Source organism: Delphinus delphis, chromosome 10, assembly GCF_949987515.2.
Source record: "Delphinus delphis chromosome 10, mDelDel1.2, whole genome shotgun sequence".
NCBI classification, from domain to species: Eukaryota; Metazoa; Chordata; class Mammalia; order Artiodactyla; family Delphinidae; genus Delphinus; species Delphinus delphis.
In genome coordinates this window covers 82,555,625-82,578,785 of record NC_082692.2, presented here as the reverse complement: position 1 = coordinate 82,578,785, position 23,161 = coordinate 82,555,625, and the positions used below count along the sequence as shown (strand labels likewise).

The 23,161-nt window shown below is 39.2% G+C and overlaps 1 protein-coding gene across 1 annotated transcript in view; it reads left to right on the top strand.

Annotated features, from left to right (window-relative positions):
* The window catches only part of TAFA4 (TAFA chemokine like family member 4), a 126,185-nt gene that overhangs the window by 85,833 nt on the left and 17,191 nt on the right, over positions 1-23,161 (top strand). The window lies entirely within an intron of this gene.

Sequence of the window (23,161 nt, the reverse complement as noted above, 5' to 3'; positions counted from 1 at the left end):
GTGCCATTAAGGCGTGGAAGACAGGATTCAGGTCGTGCTTAAACTTTACTGGTATTCCATTTAAGCACATTGTCTTTATTTACTTTCTGCTGTTGTTGCTTGAGAGTACACAGCATGGAGAGAGTTTTCCTCTCCACAAGCAGTGCCTCTGTGTTCATGGTTTTATCTTCCTTTCCTCCAGTTCAAGAACAATTTCAAATGGGATAATACGTATTAAATACTCAGTAAAGCAGCCTCTTACTGAAGTAAGTGGTAATTCCCACCTACCTAATCCTTGGGACAGAATGAAAGAATTCTGTAATGCTAACAATATACTGTGTTAGGCATCATCTGTGAATTCCAGTGTTTTGTTGCTGATTGAACATAACAGGTAATTCTAGGAGTGAACGCCTCCTTCCAGAGGCTTCCTTTCCAAGTATTGCCACCTCTTCTAGGACGGGAGCTTGGCAGGGGGATTCCTACTGTTATCGCTAGCCTTCCCAACATCTACCCTAGGTCTAGAGTGATCAGACTAGTTCATCTCTTAGATGAAGAAGCAAGGTCTATTTGTGTTTGGTTTCTCCTTCCAGATGCTTTGTTTCTGTATAAACACTATTTTTTTGGCAAAAATGTTGACAGCACTATTCTGATGTTAGGCCATCGCTGACTCCTTGGTCCAGTTCTCTCACTGGCTCTGTGTTCCTTCATCACTGTTCTGAGTCTTCCTTGCTTCCTCTCCTCCTTACCTCTTCTTAAGCTCCCCTACTCTTAGTCTCCCTCTACCCCCAATTTCATTAAAATTCTAATGAAATTGTCTCTATTACACAATATTAATTTACCTGTTGTAGTATAAGGACAGATACATCTGGTCTTTGTCCCTGATTCCTGGCACAGAGCTTCAGAGACCCTTGGGATTTCCTGAGTGATAGGACTGCGTTTGTTATCCTAATGAGGTGGCTCATTATGGGTCCCAAGATAACTTCAGGATGGAGACTGGTCACCAGAAAGGTCAGGCATGTGATCAGAAGGTTGGAGGATTTAGCCTCCTGACCTCTGGGTAGAGGAGGAGAACTGGAGATTGAGTTCACTTATATGGTCAGATTTAATCAATCATGATTGTACAATGAAATCTCAATAAAAACTTCAGACACTGAAGTTTAGAGGAGCTTCCTGGTTGGTGAACATACTGATGTGCCACGAGGGAGACGTGCCCTGAATCCAAGGGGAGAGGGTGTGGAAGCTCCTTGTCGAGGACCCTTCCAGACTTGGCCCAATGTGCAGTTTTTATAATAAAACTGTAATTATAAGCATAGTGCTTTGTGAGTTCTGCAAGTAGTTATGGAGAATTATTAAAGCTAAGAGGTACGTGGGAGCCCCCAAATTTGTAGCCAAGTTGTCCAGAGTGCCAGGTGACCTGGCGTCGGAAGTGGGGGCAGTCTTGTAGAGGATTTTGCCCTTGACCTGTGGGACTGGGTCAGAATTGTATTACAGTATGACCCAGTTGGGGTGGAAATTGAGTTCTTGGTCTTAAAGGGACTCCTCCTTGTTATAGGGGGCACCATGTACTCTTTTGGGAATGACTCTTCAACTTCCAGCTGAAGTTAAATCTTACTTTTTATTTTAGTAGATGCTTTCTTATCTAGGTGATTGAGACCAATAGTTGTTTGGCTAAGTGAGAAAGTCACTTAGAGAAGGAATTGTTAAAAAATGTAAAATATGCTTAAATATTTTATTTGAACTTAATACCTATAAGTATACATTGATTTACCAATCATTTGATGTTCGATTAAGATCTTTTCTTTGAGCAGGGATCTAATGTCTGAATTCCATATGGTCTTGTTGCCATAAAGCTCACCTACTGTGTGTCATCCCCAAATTCTGGATTCTTTGTAAAAATGAAGTGTGGACCTAAGATATGTGTGAAGCCTTACAAAATTAAAGAAAAAAATCTCGGGCTTCCCTGGTGGCGCAGTGGTTGAGAGTCGGCTTGCCGATGCAGGGGACACGGGTTTGTGCCCCGGTCTGGGAGGATCCCACATGCCGTGGAATGGCTGGGCCCGTGAGCCATGGCCGCTGAGCCTGCACGTCCAGAGCCTGTGCTCCGCAACGGGAGAGGCCACAGCGGTGAGAGGCCCGCGCACCGCAAAAAAAAAAAATCTCTGTTACCTGCTCTTACATTTGCCTTGCCTACAATTTTTTTTTTTTTTTTTGGCTGAGCTGTGTGGCATGTGGGATCTTAGTTCTCTGACCAAGGATCGAACCTGTGCCTCCTGCATTGGGAGCACGGAGTCTTAACCACTGGACCACCAGGGAAACCCCAGTTGCCTACATCGTATTTGATTGCATTTTCACAATTTGCCTTTGAGTCTTTCCAAGCATTTGTCTTCCTTTGGAGAGGAAATAACTCTTTCAGCTTACAGAATATTCAATTAAGTCACATAATTCCAGTTACACTACAAATGGTGTCACTGTGTTTGGTAATACACTCTTCATTTTGATGAGTAGGCAGCTCAGCTGTTGCTCCCCCTGTGTGAGAGCGTTAAGTGTGCCGTGGCGATTCATCAGAAAAGTCTAGAAAGTCATTGGGTGGTTTAGTAATCACACTTAGAACAACTTGGGGCCTTTTTTGCATACTTTAGGTTGACATCTAAAAATTCTTCCTCATTTGTAAAATTTTATTGGAATATCTCTTCATGAGATGAATATTGGAGAGGGGACTGTCAATAACACCACATTTCAAACTCTCCTTTTATTGGGTGTTAATTCAGAAATGTTTATTCCTAATCCCATAGTGAGATATGGGCTGCCCAAAAGTTATTCTTTCTTTGTAAAGTTAGAGAAGGTGAGGTGGGCTTGGAGAGCAGGCATGTACCTTCATCATAGGCACATCCTACATTGTTCGGTTAAAAAGATGTTTGGAGTATAGTCTAGACATTGACTCGCTTAAAGCTGAATATGGGGGTACCCCTTGGAAATCTGTGTATTTCTAAGGGTTCACATACCCTCATTTGAAAACTGCTATTTTAGAACATTGATCAAGAGAGCTTTGGCTTTATTGATTTCCATTTTTATAATTGATTTTATTTTCTTTAATTATAAGAATGAATCCTGGCCTATTCTAAAACTTCGCTTCCTCAGTCTCATTCCTCAGAGATAATCATTGTTATCAGCAGTGGTTTACTGTACTGGATTTTTTTCTGACCATTTCAAAACATGTTATCATCAACTTGCCCTGAGTGGTCACAAACTTCTGTACCCTTACAGCATTTAAAATGTATAATCCCCACAAGTTACCCCTACTTTTACCTCTCTTTGACTTTCATTCGTAAAGCCATCATGTATTCAGGTGGGAGCCATTTTTGACAAAGTCTTTTTACCTAGAATTTCATTAAAAGCAAATGAAACAAAACAAAGATCCCAAATGAACCAACAAATTAAAATCCAGGATATCAAAGGCTTGGCATTTGAATATAATTATATTTGGATTTTTAAAAATGAGTCTGAATCCATGACGAGCCTAGAGAACGGGCACACAGTCTCTTCCCTGGGTTTTCACGATATAAATATCCTACTGGCTCAGGTTTGTTGGCCGCTGATGAAGCTTTGTGTAGCGGTTATCTTCCAGTATTAGTGTAAGCCATATATGCAAAAGAAAATCGAAAGGATGGAGCTCCTTAATTCAAGAAGAACTTACTGCTTACCATAGGGATCCAATCATGAATAAGGGAGTTGTGTTCCCTGCCCTGATGAAACTGATAGTCTAAGAGATGGTGCCCAGAAAAAAAATGAATGCCAATTAAGTATTATTTTATACTCACTGGGATTTTCTCTTTTGTCTTGGAAGTTTTAACAAGAATTTTTAGTCAGTATTCACGTAAGGAATTGTGTATGCACACGGGTGTGTGACTGCTTAAGTAGATCTGAGAAATGCTCGTAAAGATAAATTTTCTTTTAACCTGAAAATAACTTTAGTATTCTAGAAAAACTTTACTGAAAATAGAAAGCTTACTTAGACATAGTTATCAAGTGCTAACGAGTCAATTAATGTATGTGTATGTATGTATGCACACATGTACGTGTACGTATGTATGCATGGATGTATGTAAGGACTTAGCTATGAATGTAAGATACTGTGGCTTTGGAAATCATCTGGCTGGTTAAAATTTCAAAATACATGATTAAATTTATCAAAGTAATACTGGTGTCTATTTGAAAAAGCATCAGCCTCACCTCTCTGTCCCTGGTCCCATTCTCCAGCTGCAAATGCTGTTTTCCTTTTTTTTAAGATTTTATTTTATTTAAAAATTTTTATTTTATATTGGAGTATACTTGATTTACAATGTTGTGTTACTTTCAGGTGTACAGCAAAGTGATTCAGTTATACATATATCCATTCTTTTTCAGATTCCTTTCCCATATAGGTTATTACAGAATATTGAGTGGAGTTCCCTGTTCTATACAGTAGGTCCCTGTTAATTATGTATTTTATATATAGTAGTGTGTACACGTTAATTCCAAATTCCTAATTTATCCTTCCCGCCCCCACCTTTCCCCTTTGGTAACCATAAGTTTGTTTTCTATGTCTGTGAGTCTGTTTTGTAAATAAGTTCATTTGTATCACTTTTTAGATTCCACATAGAAGTGATATCATATGATATTTGTCTTTCTCTGACTTACTTCACTTAGTATAATAATCTCTAGGTCCATCCACGTTGCTGCAAATGGCATTATTTCATCCTTTTTTATGGCCGAGTAATATTCCATTGTATATATGTACCACATCTTCTTTATCCATTTCTCTGTCGAGGGACATTTAGTTTGCTTCTGTGGCCTGGCTGTTGTACATAGTGCTGCAGTGGACATTGGGGTGCATGTATCTTTTTGAATTATGGTTTTCTCCAGAGATATGGCTACAAAACAGCCACAAATACTGTTTTCTTTTTTTACATCTTAGATTTTGTTAATATCACATTTCTAAGCAATATGCATATACTGTGATTTATTGACTCAACAAGTTTAAATCTTATGTATTAAACTTCTAGATAAAGAATACATGTCCCTTCTTGGATAGTTCTATCGTTTATTTGCATGCATAAATGTTTTTAGCTTATGCATCATATCAAATTCCTTTTTGTTTCAGAGATTGTCTCCATTCTGACTGCTTCTTCCATTGTGTCTAGCTGAAAGACTGACCCTCTGCCTTTGTTTCTGTTTCATCTGTCTTTTGGATTGATTTCCTTCTTTTCCCTTGTCTCTCTCTTTTTGAGCTTTACTCTTTTGTTTTTTTTTTGCTACAGCATATCCTTCAGTAAATTCCTAAACAATTGGGTTCATGAAAGTAAAACGTTTGAGACAATGTTTGAAAATTTATTGATAGTTTTGTTGGGTTTAGCAATCTTTTCCTTTAGAATTTTGAAAGCATAACTCAATTGCTTTTTAGCATATAGTGTTGTTTTTGGGAAGTCTAATAAAATTGTTTTATTCTTTTTCCACATGTTAGTATTTTTCCCTGGCTTTTCAAAGCTATTACCCTTTTGTTTTGTTTTTGTTGTTGTTTATTCTGAGCAGTCTAAAATTTCATGCAGATGTATCTTGGCATAGGTCTGCTCTTCATTCTGTGTTTCTGGGCACTAACTGGATTCAAGTCCTTCTGATTTGGATACGTATTGCTTTGATGATATCCTCATTACACTTTTTGTTGTTGTTTTCTATCTCTGGAGTAGGATATTGGGACATTTGGATTGTTTTTATAAGCATTTATTGTTTGTGTTAATGATTTCCATCTCTTTATCTTCATTTTTTGAATTTTATGAGAGATTTTCATTGGTTTCATCTATTAAAAAATTCCCAAGAGTGCTTTTTCATTATCAGATTGATTTTGTTATCATAGCATTTTGCAGTATCAGATTACCTGGATTTGAGATGTGGTGTGTTGTTGTTTTTTGAATACTTGATAGATGGCTTTGTAAAGTTTTGTTTGATTCCCTTCCCTTACCTATTGTCAAAGATTTAATGAGAATATATCTCTATCTCTATATATCTATCTATACACATATGTATATGTTCTATAGCTATGAGATTTTATATATATTATAATACATATAAAACTAGTAGAGGTATATATTATATATTAAATATTAATAATCAGACTATTTGGCACATCCTAAATGTTAATCATTTCCTCCTCCTCCTTTTCTTTTGGAGTCATACTGCTACTGTTCGTCCTCTTAGGTCTTTGTCTGTTCTTGAGTTAACTCGGTGTCCTCTAGTTTTATTTTTTCTATTTTGTTTATTTTAGTGTTTTTCATATTGGAGACTTTCTCTCAATGTCGTTCCTCCTTATAGAAGAGTGGAATCTCTGAATATGTATAGGACTTGGTGACCAGTGGAATTTGTTTTTGAGTATATTGGTGGTCAGCCAAGCCTTCTGCTTTGAGCCCCATGCCTTGAAGGACCTAGTGAGGTCCTTGGAAGTGAATCAGTCTCATTCCCCCACTCCTGCTGTCTCAATCAGTCACTCCTAATTCACCTTCTTTCCATCTCCCAAAACACTATTAAATGCTTCTCACTTGTTGATAACTCCACTTTTATTCTTTGCTCTTGTGAGTTCAAATCTTTTGTCTTCCTTAACTGTCATATTTGTTGGGTCTTAGAAAGGAGAGAACATCAACATAAGTGGGTGATTTACCATTTTTGGGGAATTAAAAAATTAAAACATCTATTGAAAACTGGTTCTGCTAAGTTGCTGTTAAGGAAAGGTTCATGGTGACATGTCAGGGTAGCATATCAGAATGCTATTTTATTGATTATTCTGGGCTTAGATACTTAGTGACATGTATAACATGAGAACAAAAATAATGTTTATAAGAGTTTAACAACTGAAATATTGTTTAGGTTATGATAAAAAACATGCAGCATTTTGCTGGAGTCTGTTTTAGTTAGAAGTAAAATAGAACAAAATTTTCTGAGGGAAAATGTTAAAAAATACATATATACTTTTTAGGTTTAAAATGTACAAGTGGAAGCTTATCACCAATTTCTACATGCACATAGATTTATTTATTTTTGTCCACGGAGACGGTTCTGCATATAAATTTAGTAGAAGAACGGTTAAGAAATCTATCCAACTGTGCATGAAGGGGCTTGCGGGGACTAAAACAAGTCCTTTTGTTTATTTTTAACTCTCCATTTGGCTTTATTCTAACTTTAGCATATATATACACTAGTTGTGTAACAGGCTCTTTGAAACTGAACACAGCGGTTTCACTCCTCCTTCTGTCTTCTTTTTCTTTCTCTTTCTTTCTTTCTTTTCTCTTTTTTCTTTTTCCTTTCTTCCTTCCTTCCTTTCTTTCTCTCTCTCTCTCTCTCTCTCTCCCTCTCTCTCTCTCTCCCTCTCTCTCCCCCTCTCCCTCTCCCTCTCCCTCTCTCTCTTTCTCTTTCTCTCTTTCACTTAGCTATCCCCCTGATTTGTGGGAGTGCTAGGAAAGGGGTGGGTGGAGCACGCCTGGGGCTGGGAAGGAAGGTGCCAGTAAATCGTAATGTCAGTTCTCTACTTCATCAGCTACCGCTATGGGAGAGGCTTTTTGCAATCTCTCCTATCTTTCTGCAATTATGTTCTCCTTTCAAAAGAAAAAGGGGCTCAGTCTGATCAGCTGAACATGGGGAGCCACTTTATTTGATTTCCTGTGCCCCAGTGATCCTGCTGAGTTGAAAACCTTTAAAAGTACTAGGCAATGATGAAACCGGGAGCCAGAGAGATAGAAACTGGAGGGCCTGGTGTAGTCCAGTGCAATGGAGATGGGAGTCATGATTCACATCGTTGGAGATGCCCTAAATTTGGCAGCAACAGGCTTTTAATGGGAGAGCTAAGGGTGTAAGGAGGCATTAAATGAAAACTTTTCGGGAAATAAGGAATTCATGCACCAGGTGGGGAAAAATTAAAACAAAGGTTGCTGACTGTTTCAAATCTTTAATTCAATAAATATCCGTTGGTAAGGGGACCATTATAAGGTGGATGCTTGGCTCTTAGAGGCACTTACTTTTTCCTTATTCTGAGAAGCATAACTTTTTAAAAATGAATTCAGTTCTTTGCATTTCTTCCTAGATCTTCCCAGTTTAATAGTTATTTAAGTAGTCTATAATAATAATAGCAGTAATTTTACTGTCATACTTATTATTATTAGCACCACAAATACTTTTAAAATTTTTATTGAAGTATAGTTGATTTACAAGGTTGTGTTAGTTTCTACTTATAGCAAAGTGATTCAGTTTTAAGAATATATATATATATTCTTTTTCATATTTTCCATTCTGGCTTATCACAGGATATTGAATATAGTTCCCTGTGCTATACAGTAGGAGCTTGTTGTTTATCCATCCTATATAAACTAGTTTGCATGTAGCACTACCAATATTTATTGAGCACTTACTATACACCAGGCAGCATTCTTGACACTTTATCTATATTACTATTTATCCTCACATCAGACCTCTGAAGGCTTATTATTTTGCAGATATGGAAACCGAGGCAAAGAGAAGTGAAGTCACTTGTTGAAAACCTCCCAGAAGTAGAGAGATGGCAGGATAGCTATTGAAACAGAGGCACCTGGTGTCTTTAGTGACTGTCATGACTTCAAGTTATTTCTCGCAATGTTAGCTAACCCCAGCTTCTTATTTGGAAACTTCTCAAATCTAAAGAAAGGTTGAGTGAAAAGTACATCTTTAGATCCCTTATGAGATCCTATCGTATTAGAGCTGCCAATTACATACGCCTATGCCTATGCAGCTATTCTTTTCTTTTTTCTGAATTGTTTGAAAGTAAGTGGCAAACTGCATATATTTCCCAAGAACAAGATGATTCTCCAATACAGTTTGCTACTGTAATAAACTATGTGGACATAAGCTAAGGCAGATAATGAATTGGGTTTAAAAATCCCATTTACCATACACACACGCAGACAGAAACTTTTTCAGAAACATGAATGATCCCAAAAGCTTTCTTCTGCCCAGTCATGTTTTCACTGTGATACCCCTTGAGGTGAAGCATGTCACCTTTTTCAGTCCATGAAGTTAGAATTAGTGAGTGACAACGTATGAGTCATCTCAGGCTGCCGTAACAAATTACCACAGACTGGGTGGTTTAAACAACAGAAATTTATTTTCTCACCGTTCTTGAAGTTAGAAGTCCAAGATCAAGGTGTCAGCACATTCATTTTCTGGTGTGGTGTCTCTTCCTGGCTTGTAGACAGCCCCCTTCTCACTGTGTCCTCACGTGGCCTGTTCTGTGTGCGTGTGTGGAAAGGGCAGGCTTTCTGGTATCTCCTCCTCTTCTTATAAGAACACTAGTCCTGTTGTGAGGGACCTGCCCTTTAGACCTCATTTAACCTGAATTACCTTCCTAAAGGCCCTATCTCCATGTACTGTCACATCGGGGGTTAGGGATTCAACATATACATTTTGCGGAGAGAGGGTATAATTCAGTCTATGACAGACGTTTTGAAGGAATACTTCTGAAATATGGGAAGATTAAGTCTACTGTAAAGTAGCATCTCAGTGTAACATGTGAAAGTATATGTTATTAATTACAGACAGCTTTTATATTATAATTAAACTGGGAACTATTTCTAGTTTATATATATAAATAATCAGAAAGACTATATATATATATATATATATATAATATGATATGTATTCATCTAATGATGAGATCCTCTCAGAGCATTTATTCCATACTTATCATCTTATCATCTTCTTATATGTATCTTCTAGTTGATGGTATTCTTGACAAAGAATGGCAAAGAGATAGTAGATTTGCTTAAGAAAAGTGTGGAGGGCAAGTCTTTAGAATATGTGTTTTTTTAAAAAAATTTATTTCTTTTACAATAGATTCTTGTTGGTTATCTATTTTAAATATAGCAGTGTGTACATGTCAGTCCCAAACTCTCAATCTGTCCCTCTCCCCAGCCTTCCCCCTGGTAACCATAAGTTCATTCTCTAAGTCTGTGAGTCTGTTTCTGTTTTGTAAATAAGGTCATTTGCATCATTTTTTTTTAGATTCCACTTATAAGCGATATATGATATTTGTCTTTTTCTGCCTGACTTACTTCACTTAGTATGATAATCTCTGGGTCCATCCATGTTGTTGCAAATGGCATTCTTTCATTCATTTTAATGGCTGAGTAATATTCCATTGTCTATATGTACCACATCTTCTTTATCCATTCATCTGTCGAGGGACATTTAGTTTGCTTCCATGTCTTGGCTATTGTGAACAGTGATGCAATGCACATTGGGGTGCATGTGTTCTTTTGAACCATGTTTTTCTCTGGATATATGCCCAGGAGTGGGATTGTTGGCTCATATGGTAGCTCTATTTTTTGTTTTCTAAGGAACCTCCATACTGTTCTCCATAGTGACTGTACCAATTTTCATTCCCACCAACAGTGTAGGAGTGTTCCCCTTTCTCCACACCGTCTCCAGCATTTATTGTTTGTAGACTTTATGATGATACCCATTCTGACTGGTGTGAGGTGATATTTCACTGTAGTTTTGATTTGCATTTCTCTAATAATTGGTGATGTTGAGCATCTTTTCATGTGCTTTGGGCCATTTGTCTGTCTTCTTTGGAGGAATGTCTATTTAGGTCTTCTGCCCATTTTTTTTTTTGTGGTATGTGGGCATCTCACTGTTGTGGCCTCTCCTGTTGCGGAGCACAGGCTCCGGACACGCAGGCTCAGCGGTCATGGCTCAGGGGCCCAGCCGCTCCGCGGCATGTGGGATCTTCCCAGACTGGGGCACGAACCCGTGTCCCCTGCATCGGCAGGCGGACTCTCAACCACTGCGCCACCAGGGAAGCCCTGCCCATTTTTTGATTGGGTTGTTTGTTGTTTTGATATTGAGTTGCATGAGCTGTTTGTAAATTTTGGAGATTAATCCCTTGTCAGTCACATTGTTTGTGAATGTTTTATCCCTAGAATAGGTGTATTATTTTGAATAATGTCAGATGAAAAATTTTCTTAAGATGAATTAGGAATGCTGAGTATGGGAGATTTTTATTCTAAAAACTAAGGTAAGTGGCTGGGTTGTGTTGACGTTAGAACATATTATTGTTTTGACTTTTAATCAGTTATTGAAAAACTGTATTTGTAATTATCTATAAGAATAGGATAACAACAGTTTTCCCCACAAAGACAGTGTTCCAGGTAGATGGGAAATTTTTCTGGAGGAAAGTTGTATTTTTTGAGTGCGGGTGGAACGTCTTGGGCAGGAAAGGAAAAGGCAGTTGGGATAAAATTCTTAGACTGCATTAGATACGGCTTTTCAGGGAAAAATTGTAACATAGGGTAACGGATCATCTTTTATTTTATCATGGCCTTTTGCCACAGGATCATAACTGTCTACAAAAGCATTCAGAAGCTTCCCCAATTTCCCCATGAGCTGCTCTTTAGCCCTTCGCCACTTCAGCCATTCTCTTTTGTGAAGTCTTTCCAGGTGATTTTCTCCTCTTTAATTATTGGGCTAAATCTGCCGTATTCTCAGTGAATGGCTTTGAGTGGTATTCGAGCAGCTCTACTATGTCACTCTCAAGGACCTTATGAAATTCTTCATCCTTTGTAACATTTGCATCATAGGATGTTTTGGACCGTCGCCGAGAGGCTCTCTGACAGCCTTGACAGGACAGTCCCTGGTGTTGAGTGGGGACTAGTTTTATGTGTGCCTAGGCATATTTTTTTATTCTGATGATGTTAATGAATACTCACATAGCAATGAACACAGCTTCCATATAGACCATCCAGCACAAGGGTGGCACACAGAAAATCGGAAAGAGGAGGGTTAGAAATGAACTGTCTGTGCTCCTAACAAATGCCTGCCTCTTCATTTAGGTTCCACCCATTACCTCCTGCCTACTCAGACATCTCTCTAGCAGCTTTCCCTCTCTATCAGATTTTTCCCAACAGCATACATGTTTGCTGTAAATTCTCATATCTTAAAAAAGAAATGGCTAACACCTGTATACCCTATACAGTATCATTTCTCTTCTTCCTTTCACAACACAATTTCTAGCTATAATTACTGTCTCCAATTTCTCACTGTATGCTTTCTCTGAAACCCATTCCAATCATGATTTGCCTCCACTGTTTTTCTGACACTTTTCTTGTGAAGGCCACCCCTGACCTTAATACTGCAATGTCCAGTGGTCCTCATCTTACTTGAACTCGGAACAGCAGTTAACATGATCACTCCCTTATCCTTGAAACCTTTGTCCCTTGGGCTTGCAGAGCACCCCACATTCCTCCTTGGTTTTTTTCTTAGGCCACTGGCCACTGCTTCTCTTCTCCCAAACTCTTAGCATTGAAATGAACCTTTTAAAAAATTCTCCAGCTACAGTTATTTCCTTGGGGATTTTTACCCAGTCTGTTGGTTTTAAATACCATCCACATATTCTAATGATGAACAGATGTCTAGCTTGAAACCAGCCTTCTCTCTTAAACTCCAGACTCAGACGTCTAATCTAACTGCCTATTTGACGTTCTTCAGTTAGGAACCTAACACCTAACAAGCAAGCTCCTGGTTTGCCCCGTTTTATTTAAGAGTCAGCCTCACCCTTCTTGTTGTTGAAGGCAACAACCTCAGAGTCTGCATCGACTCCTCTCTTCTTCTCACGTCGTACATTTAACCCATCAACACATCCTGTCACCTCTACCTTCTAACTATATCCAGAATGCCACCTTTTCTTACATCTCCACTGCTACCACCTGGACCAAGCCATCATCACCTCTCCCTGGGTTATGGTGACAGGAGCTGTGTCCCTGCTTCCATCCTTGTTCCTCGTTAGTCTGTGGTCATTACAGTAGATCCTTTACAAATATTTGTCATATCCGGTCATCCTAAGTTCAGACTTCCCAGGGGCTTCCCATCCGGTTGTGAGCCTCACGGTGACCCATGAGGCTCTGGGTAACCTGCCCATTCACCCTGCATTATCTTTCAGACATCATCTCCTACTCATCTTCCCTCCTCTCACATAGCTCCGGGTAAAGGGCCTCTTTCCCTCAGATATCTGCAAGTAATAGTCTCTCACCTGCTTTAATTGCACACTGACGTGTTCGTTTCTTAGGCCCTCCCTGTTTTAAATTCCATTTTTCATGCTTTGTGTTTCTTTCATCACAAAAATACAAAAGACTCTTGAGGAAGAGGCTTTTTCTGTCCTGTTTTGTTCAGTGTTACATTTCCATGTGTCTGGCAGAAAGCAAGTGCTCAACGAGTATTTATTGAATAAATACGTAAACAAAAAACCCAAAGTCATTTATTCAACATCTATGGTGTAAGTAGCTCACGATTAAACACTTTTCATTCATTAAGCACTTTAATTGAAACTTCATAACCATCATGTGCGATAGATAATGTACTAGTGGTGTATCAGAAAAATGAGATTGAATGACTCAGTGGAATTCTCCAAGTGGGGAAGCTGGCATTCCATTTCAGCAATTCTGACTCCAAGTCCAGGGCTCTCCCCTTGGTTACCAACAGCGAAGAATTCCATTTCCGCCTTAGGAGAATCGTTAGATATTTCCATTTGGTATCTCTACTTGTTGAGGCCAGAAGCATCTCTCTTTTTTACTACTGTGTCCTCAACCCCAGCAGAGGGCCTGGCGCATAGTAGGGGCTCAGAGGATATTTGTCTGCACAGCTAAGTTACCATGTTTGTCCAGCTGATGGTCCCATGGCTACCATAGTCTTAACTTACGTGACGTCTCTCTTTTTGACAAAAAGCCAAGTTGGAGCTGGGATAGGGGAAGAAAGTTGAGAATTATAAAGGAAGCACAACTAGGAATACTGGGCATGTTTCCCAAAGGCAGGTGACTAGCCACGGCCTCATTCTCTGCTTTCATTTCATGAAATCTTGTTTTCAGCCCTTTGTTTCCTCTGTTCTGCTTCCATGGAGGGGGGAGGCTGAGAATGCCAAAGAGAATACCCCGCTCAAATCAAATAAATGCCTTCTAAGATCACTGGAGTGTGACGCTTCTCTCTGAGGGTGTATTTTCTTGTGCTGGGCTGGAGGAGGAAGGGAAAAAAGGATTTAAACAAAAGGAAAAGGATTCAAGGGAAATAATAGGATAAAGACAAAGTCACCCTAATCTGATGCTTCTGTCTCTCCATCAGCTTTCAAGCAGTTTCAGCCAAAGAACTTTCATTGCAAATGTGGTTTTTATATTTTACCTCCTTTACAGTGGGAAAGCCCTGACTGCACTGGGACAAATAGTTATTTACCCTGCTGTTTGCAACTTTTCTTAAAAGCATATTTATTTATTTATTAAAAACAAAGTTTTTTTTAACATCTTTATTGGAGTATAATTGCTTTACACTGTTGTGTTAGTTTCTGCTGTATAACAAAGTGAATCAGCTATACGTATTCATATATCCCTATATCTCCTCCCTCTTGCGTCTCCCTCCCATCTTCCCAATTCCACCCCTCTAGGTGGTCACAAAGCACCGAGCTGGTCTCCCTGTGCTATGTGGCTGCTTCCCACTAGCTATCTATTTTACATTGGTAGTGTATATATGTCCATGCCACGCTCTCACTTCGTCCCAGCTTACCCTTCGCCCCCCTGTGTCCTGAAGTCCATTCTCTACGTCTGCGTCTTTATTCCTGTCTTGCCCCTAGGTTCTTCAGAACCTTTTTTGTTTTTTTTTTAGACTCCATATATATGTGTTAGCATACGGTATTTGTTTTTCTCTTTCTGACTTACTTCACTCTGTATGACAGACTCTAGGTCCATCCACCTCACTGCAAATAACTCAATTTCGTTTTTTTTTATGGCTGAGTAATATTCCATTGTATATATGTGCCACATCTTCTTTATCCATTCATCTGTCGATGGACACTTAGGTTGCTTCCATGTCCTGGCTATTGTAAATAGAGCTGCAGTGAACAATGTGGTACATGACTCTTTTTGAATTATGGCTTTCTCAGGGTATATGCCCAGTAGTGGGATTGCTGGGTCCTATGGTAGTTCTATCTTTAGTTTTTTAAGGAAGCTCCATACTGTTTTCCATAGTGGCTGTATCAGTTTACATTCCCACCAACAGTGCAAGAGGGTTCCCTTTTCTCCACACCCTCTCCAGCATTTATTGTTCGTAGATTTTTGATGATGGCCATTCTGACCGGTGTGAGGTGACACCTCATCGTAATTTTGACTTGCAATTCTCTAATGGTTAGTGATGTAGAGCATCCTTTCATGTGTTTGTTGGCAATCTGTATATCTTGTTGGGAGAAATGTTGATTTTGGTCTTCTGCCCATTTTTGGATTGGGTTGGTTGTTTTTTTTGATATTGAGCTGCATGAGCTGCTTGTAAATTTTGGAGATTAATCCTTTGTCAGTTGCTTCATTTGCAAATATTTTATCCCATTCTGAGGGTTGTCTTTTGGTCTTGGTTATGGTTTCCTTTGCTGTGAAAAGCTTTTAAGTTTCATTAGGTCCTGTTTGTTTATTTTTGTTTTTATTTCCATTTCTCTAGGAGGTGGGTCAAAAAAGGATCTTGCTGTGATTTACATCATAGAGTATTCTGCCTATGTTTTTCTCTAACAGTTTTATAGTGTCTGGCCTTACATTTAGGTCTTTAATCCATTTTGATTTTATTTTTGTATATGGTGTTAGGGAGTATTCTAATTTCATTCTTTTACATGTAGCTATCCAGTTTTCTCAGCACCACTTATTGAAGAGGGTGTCTTTTCTCCATTGTATATTCTTGCCTCCTTTATCAAAGATAAGGTGACCGTATGTGAGTGGGTTTATCTCTGGGCTTTCTATCCTGTTCCACTGATTTATATTTCTGTTTTTGTGCCAGTACCATACTGTCTTGATGACTGTAGCTTTGTCATATAGTCTGAAGTCAGGGAGCCTGATTCCTCCAGCTCTGTTTTTCTTTCTCAAGATTGCTTTGGCTCTTTGGGGTCTTTTGTGTTTCCATACAAATTGTGAAGTTTTTTGTTCTAGTTCTGTGAAAAATGCCAGCGGTAGTTTGATAGGGATTGCACTGCATCTGTAGATTGCTTTGGGTAGTATAGTCATTTTCACAATGTTGATTCTTCCAGTCCAAGAACATGGTATATCTCTCCATCTGTTTGTATCATCTTTAATTTCTTTCATCAGTGTCTTATAGTTTTCTGCATACAGGTCTTTTGTCTCCTTAGGTAGGTTTAATCCCTAGGTATTTTATTCTTTTTGTTGCAGTAGTAAATGGGAGTGTTTCTGTAATTTGTCTTTCAGATTTTTCATCACTGGTGTATAGGAATGCAAGAGATTTCTGTGCATTAAGTTTTTTTGTTTTTGTTTTTTTTGCGTTACGCGGGCCTCTCACTGCTGTGGCCTCTCCTGTTGCGGAGCACAGGCTCCGGACGTGCAGGCTCAGCGGCCATGGCTCAAGGGCCTAGCCACTCTGTGGCATGTGGCATCTTCCCAGACCAGGGCACGAACCCATGTCCCCTGCATCGGCAGGCAGACTCTCAACCACTGCGCCACCAGGGAAGCCCTGTGCATTAACTTTGTATCCTGCTACTTTACCAAATCCGTTGATTAGCTCTAGTAGTTTTCTGGTAGCATCTTTAGGATTTTCTATGTACAATATCATGTGATTTGCAAACAGTGACAGTTTTACTTCTTCTATTCTGATTTGGATTCCTTTTATTTCTTTTTCTTTTCTGATTGCTGTGGCTAAAACTTCCAAAACTATTCTGAATAATAGTGGTGAGAGTGGGCAACCTTGTCTTGTTCCTGATCTTAGTGGAAATGGTTTCAGTTTAAAAGCATATTTAATAAGAAAAAAATATATGTATTTAAGCAGATAAAGTTAATCCATCCTCTATAGCAATCCCAAAGAAATCAACTTTTTTTGGTAAGGATTGTCCTAACTCTTTTAATGTTATATACATCAGTTAGTCAGGTGAGTGAGGAACCAGGCATCTTAAATTTTACACTTCTGCCAATATTAATTTTAAGCCACCTTTTTTGAAAACAACATATACAACCTGATTGCAAGTTCAGAAGTGTGGAAAGGAATCAAGGAAGTTTTACGTTTCCCCACTTATAAAATATGTCTCCAAGAACACTGAGAATAGTGACTGCCACACAGTATACTGTATGAAAGTGTTGGTTAAATAAATAGAAATAAATACGCTTCCGTCTACCTGCCCGGAGAAAACTGGAAGGAAAGTGGCCCAGAAACTGACAAGGGTTAACAGCAAAAAAAGGACAGTTTTCTTTTCCCCGCTCTTTGGCCAGCTTCTGTCCAGTGAATCTGGCTCCACTTCTGGATAATTCATTCGTATATACTCCAATTCACACCTTGAAGCTCTAAAGTAAGAGAAATGAGAGATTTCAGCTACAACTTCTCACTTACTGTACAGGTCTTATGTATATGTATTTAGCTGTAGTTTTCAAGACAGATCTCCAACTGAAATGTTCCCTGCTGTTTAAGAGAGAAAATGCATCTTTGTTTTAAGTGAATTTACCTGAAATGGCCACTTTCTGGTACTAAACTTATTGAACAAGGCATCCCTTTTGTATGTTTTTAGAGAACTAAGCCACTAGTTTGTCTGTTTTCTACTTTCTTTCTTTTTTTTCATCCAGTAACACTATACTACGTAGCTGTATGATGTTTACGATGGTTACATTTATATGTCAACTTGACTGGCGGGGTGCCCAGTCACACATTATTCTGGGTGTTTCTGTGAGGGTGTTTTGGATAAGATTAACATTTGAATCTATAGATTGAGTGAAGCAGATTGCCCTCCCTAACATGGGTGGGCCTCATCCTATCAGGTGAAGGCCTGAATAGAGCAAAAAGCCTAACCTTCTTCTTGAATAAGAGAGAATTCTTCCAGGTTTTGAACTGGGACGTATCTTTTCCTGTTTTTGCACTCAAACTGAAACATCAGCTCTTACTGCATCATGAATCTGTCCACCCTTGGACACATCTTCTTGGTTCCCTTTCTCTGGAGAACTCTGACTAATACAATGTTAACACATGAGCTGCTCAAGCACGTATAATCAGTGATTTCTGTGCATCGCCCACACTGGATCCCTATCTTCTGCCATCATTCCTTCAGCAGTTTTAAGTACCTGTTTCTGAGAACCCATCTCCTGTGCAAGGAACAAAGATTACAAAGAAACGAGGCACATCCTTATTAAAAGATTGTTGTCACATGTCAACAGTATACACATTTCTAGAAAGACTGTCTAAATGGAGCCACATAAACATTGTTATCAAGTAGAAAAGATGTTTATGTGGGAAACTGAGCCATATCTTGTGACTTGCTGAGGTAGAGATACTATTTTGGCTGTACTTGGTGAAATATTAGCTACCATAGCGACTACACTTTCTGCTGTGAGAGCATAGACACTGCCTGGGTTTGAATCTCTTCTCTTGCTATTTTCTAGTTGTGTTAACTTGGGCAAATCAATTTCTGGACATTTTATTAAATGTAAAATAGGAATAAAAATAGTGCCTGTACTGTAGCATTTTAAAAGATTACATAGAATATTTGTAGAAAGTTTAGAAGAGTGCCTGCAACCTACCATATTTTATCAAATCTAAGATGCTGTCAGTTGTGAAATATACTGCTGTTTTGTATATTTCAAAGAAAGAAAAGCAATGCCAATTATAATGGTAAGATGCTATCAGTTGTGACACATCCTGACATGTTAAAATATGTATCTTAAAAATCAATGAAGTACCATAGTTGGTGCTATATAAATGAATAAAATTCTAGACCAGGCAAGCTGATTATTCAGAGACAAGATTGAATAGAAAAAAAAAAAAAAACTATTTGCATTTGTGGATGGTTATCTAAATAGCAACAAAATTCTCAGCAAACTATAATATTAATGAATGTTCACATCACTTCTTGACTATTCTAGGAAGTTACTAAAGCACATTTCTTTTATTTTCTTAATGAGGTTTAGAGCTGCTTTCATTATAGATTCTCTAGGACCATTAAAAATCTAATTAAGGCATGATGGCTGTTACAGACTGAGTGTTTGTGCCCCCACCACCCACCAAATTCATATGTTGAAGCTCTAACCCCCAAATGTGACTGTATTTGGAAAGAGCGTCTGTGAGGAGGTGATAGAGGTTAAATGAGGTCATAAGGTGGACCCTAATTTAATAGGGCTGGTGTCCTTAGGAAAAAAAGAAAGAGACACCAGAACGCGTGCTCTCTCTCTCTCTCTCTGCCATGTGAGGACATGGTAAGAAGGAGGCTGTTTAAAGCCAGGAAAAGAGCTCTTACCAGGAGTTGAATTGGCCAGCACCTTGATCTTGGATTTCTGGCTTCCAGAACTCTGCGAAATAAATGTCTGTTGTTGAAGCCACCCAGTCTGTAGTAGTTTGTTGTGGCAGCTGAGCAAACTGAGACAATGGCCAACAGGGAGGGTGGTCACTGAGAGAAGACTGAGGATGAATTCATCCCAGCCACCCCTCTTCCCCCTCGTGGCTACTCATTACCTGTCCAGGACCGTTTGACCTGAAGTGCTTATTTGCAATTGGAGACTACAGAAAGGATCTCCCCATGAACTCTCCCCAGTCCTCACTTTTCTGCTTACTTGGTGCTAAAGTCCCATGCTACTTTACTGACATTGTAATTACTCTTTATTTTTTACTTATTTACTTTTTTACAATTGTACACAACTACCTATGGGAAATCAACACTCTTCTTGCAAACACTTAATTAGGTTTACAGTTTTAATCACTCCTTTCATATTTATGTTTTCCTCTGTAGTGGATTGAAAACGTTCTCTCATGCTGGCCATTTGACTCTCTGGGTACTGGTTCCGCTTTTATGTATTTTAGAAATGAAACTTTGCCTTAGTGTTTGTTCTCACCATTAATTGGATTTTGCTTCCACCATTTAAGATAGTATGACAGGGAAGGGCCAGAAAAAATTCACCATGATATAGAGGTTACTTTGTAGAAGGTCTATCTGTATGGATTAAAAATCTGAAATACAGAATTGTAAAAAGGAGCTTTGTTATTCAAAGCACATAACACCAAACAACAGAAACCAAGCAAAGCATTAACCTGTGGGAATCCTCGGGGAAACCTGTTTTAACGAGTAGATGAGATTTCTTGTAATTCACAGAACAATATATATGTAAACGGTATATATGAAAATCATGAGGGTGCTCAAGGGTGCCTGAAAACCTTTCATTAATAATTTCTAAACATTGCCTCTACAGTCTTGTTTCCATTGTTTTTTTTTTTTTTAATCAGAGCAAAGGTAAGTCTTTCCATCTTGGTGTAACCAGAGTTGGTGCATTAGTTATCCATTGCTGTGTAACAAATGAGCCCCGACCTTAGATGCTTGAAACAATCAACAAACAGTTGGCCCTTGAACAACGTAGGTTTGAACTGTGCAGGTCCACTATACTATGATTTTCTTCAGTAAGTATGTACTGTAGTACCACACGACCTGTGGTTGGCTGAATCCATAACTACAGATAGGGAGGGCCAACCATAAGTTATACTCAGGTTTTCGACTGGGTGTGTGGGGTCAGTGCTTCTAAGTCCTGCATCGTTCACAGGTCAACTATATATTATTTTACAGTCTTTGAGCAGCAGGTATCTGGGAATGGCTTAGCTGGGTGGTCCAGACTCAGGGTTGTTAGACTGTAGTTGAGCTGTTGGCTGGGATTGTAGTCTTTGAAGCTTCGACTAGGGCTGTAGGATCCACTTCCAAACTCACTCGTGGCAGCACACAGCATGATTTCCTCCAGAGTGACTGATGAGCAAACGAGGGACTGCACCACTGTCTTTTATAACCTGACTGTGGAAGTGATAAACCATCACTTGTGATGTGTGCTATTGGCACTGGCACACAGACCAGTGCTGGTGCGGTGTAGGAGGGAATGTACCTTGAAGCTCACTTACAGGGTTGTTGGCAAGAGACTTCAGTTCCTTGCCACAAGGGCCCCTTTATAGGGCCACTTATCCCATGGTTTCCTTTGAGTGAGTGATCCAAAAGGCACAGAAAGGGTGACCACCTAATTTTGGAAGTGACATATCATCATTTCCTCTGCACGCTATTGGTCATAAAGACCAACCCTGGTACCATGTGGGAAGGGACTGCACAAACGTGTGGACAGTAGGAGACAGGGAGCATTAGGGACCATCTTAGATGGTGGCTGCTACAGCTGACATGACCTTGAACAGAACGACAGACTCATGGAGTGGAATCATTCCCTCAGGTCCAGCCATGAGAATGGGTCCACTTAGTGTTAAGCTAAGTTCTCTCTTGGTCTTACAATCTCCTGATAATTTTCCAATAAATTCTCTTTGGCTTAAGTGAGCTTAGATCACTTTCCATTGTTAAAAGACTTCTAACTGATAAAATGGGCTCCAATATAAATTAAACGTAAACCATTTTCTGTTTGTTACAGGAGTATGGAAGTCAGTTTTATCATTGTTGGCGATGGGAGGTAGAAATATAGAATTGTGGACAGAGCAGTGAGAACCTGTGGTGCTAGGATGGAATTGGAGATGCCAGTGTGGACTCACGCTGTGTACACACACACACGCGCGCGCACACACACACACACACACACACACACACACACACTTACTTCCTAGGTCTATCTGCCCTCTCAGCCCCAAGTCACTCCCTGGTAGCAATGAATAAACCTTTGTGCCAAGGTCCTGGTTTCTAAATCTGAAGCCCCACTGAAAACAATCAGGGCTCCTTGGAGAAAAATGATGAGGGCAGGGAAAATCTGGCACATCTTTTGAGCCAGAAATTTACCTAAGATCTCAAAGCATAATGGGGATATGTCAAAATGACACAGCTGCCAGTATGAAGGGGCTCCTCCTGTCTAGATCTGAGATAATTTGAACATTAATATCAGTTTTGCAACCATCATATTAATAATTGGTTCTGGTGGAAGTCATCAATGGATGCTAAAAATAGTGGGTCAAAGTTTGAAGAGTGGGGTGTTTACATAGTTTGAATATATTTCCCCTTAAAATGCTTATTAATTACAAAGGGCAAAATAGTACCTTTAGAAATGGAGAAACCTGGCAGCCACCACCTTAAGCATGTGATTAAAAGTAAGAGCACCAAAAGCCGGATAAATGACATTATGTGCCTCCTGATATGATGCACTGAGAAGAACATAGTGTCACTTCTGGGGTAATCTGCCAGAAGTGCATTGCCTGACTCTAATCAGGAGGAAACATCAGACAAATCCCAACTGAGGAACATTGTACAAAATAACTGACATGTATTCTTTAAAAATGTCAAGGTCAAGGAAGATAAAGGCTGAGGAGAAGTTTCTGATTAAAGAAGGCTAAAGAAATGTGAACTAAATATAATGTAGGCTTCTGCATTGGATCCTGAGCAGCGGGGGAAATGGCTCTAAAGGACATTTTTGGGACGAGGAAAAATTTGACTGTAGATTGTCAGTTATATAATAGCATTGTATTAATGTTAAATGTCCTGAATTCGTTAATTATGTCAGAGAAAGTCTTTATTCTTGGGAAATACACAGTATTGAGGGGTGAAGGAGTGTCATGTCTGCAACTTACTCTCAAATGGCTCAGAAAAATATATGAAAGAGAGTGAATGAGAAAGCAAATGGGGTCACATGTTAACAATTAGGGAATCTAGGTAAAAGGTCTTATATCAGTTTGCTATTGTTGCTGTGACAGATTACCATAAATTTAGCGGCTTGTTTCTGTAGGTGAGAAGTCTGGCACAGTTTGGCTGGTTTCTCTGGGTTAAAATCAAGGTATCCGCAGGAGAGCCTTCCTTTATGGGGACCCTGGCGAAGAATCTGCTTCCAAGCACATCCAGGTTTTTGGCAGAATTCAGTGCCTTGTGGTTGTATGACTGAAGTCTCCATTTCCTTGACTCTTGGCCCCTCCATTTTCAAGCTGGCAATGGTGTTTTGAGTCCTCCTCGTGGTTTAAATCTGAATTCGCCTTCTGCTTCATCTCTCTGCTTTGAAGGGTTCATCACCTTAGCTCTACATGGATAATCCAGGATAATCTCCCTCTCTTAAACTTAACCAATTAGTAATCTTAATTACATCCGCAAAATCTCTTTTGCCATGTAAGTAACATAACACAGCCATTGGTGTGATACTGGGGCTAAAGGTCCTGGAAGCCAAATTTCTGTATACCTCAGTTTTAT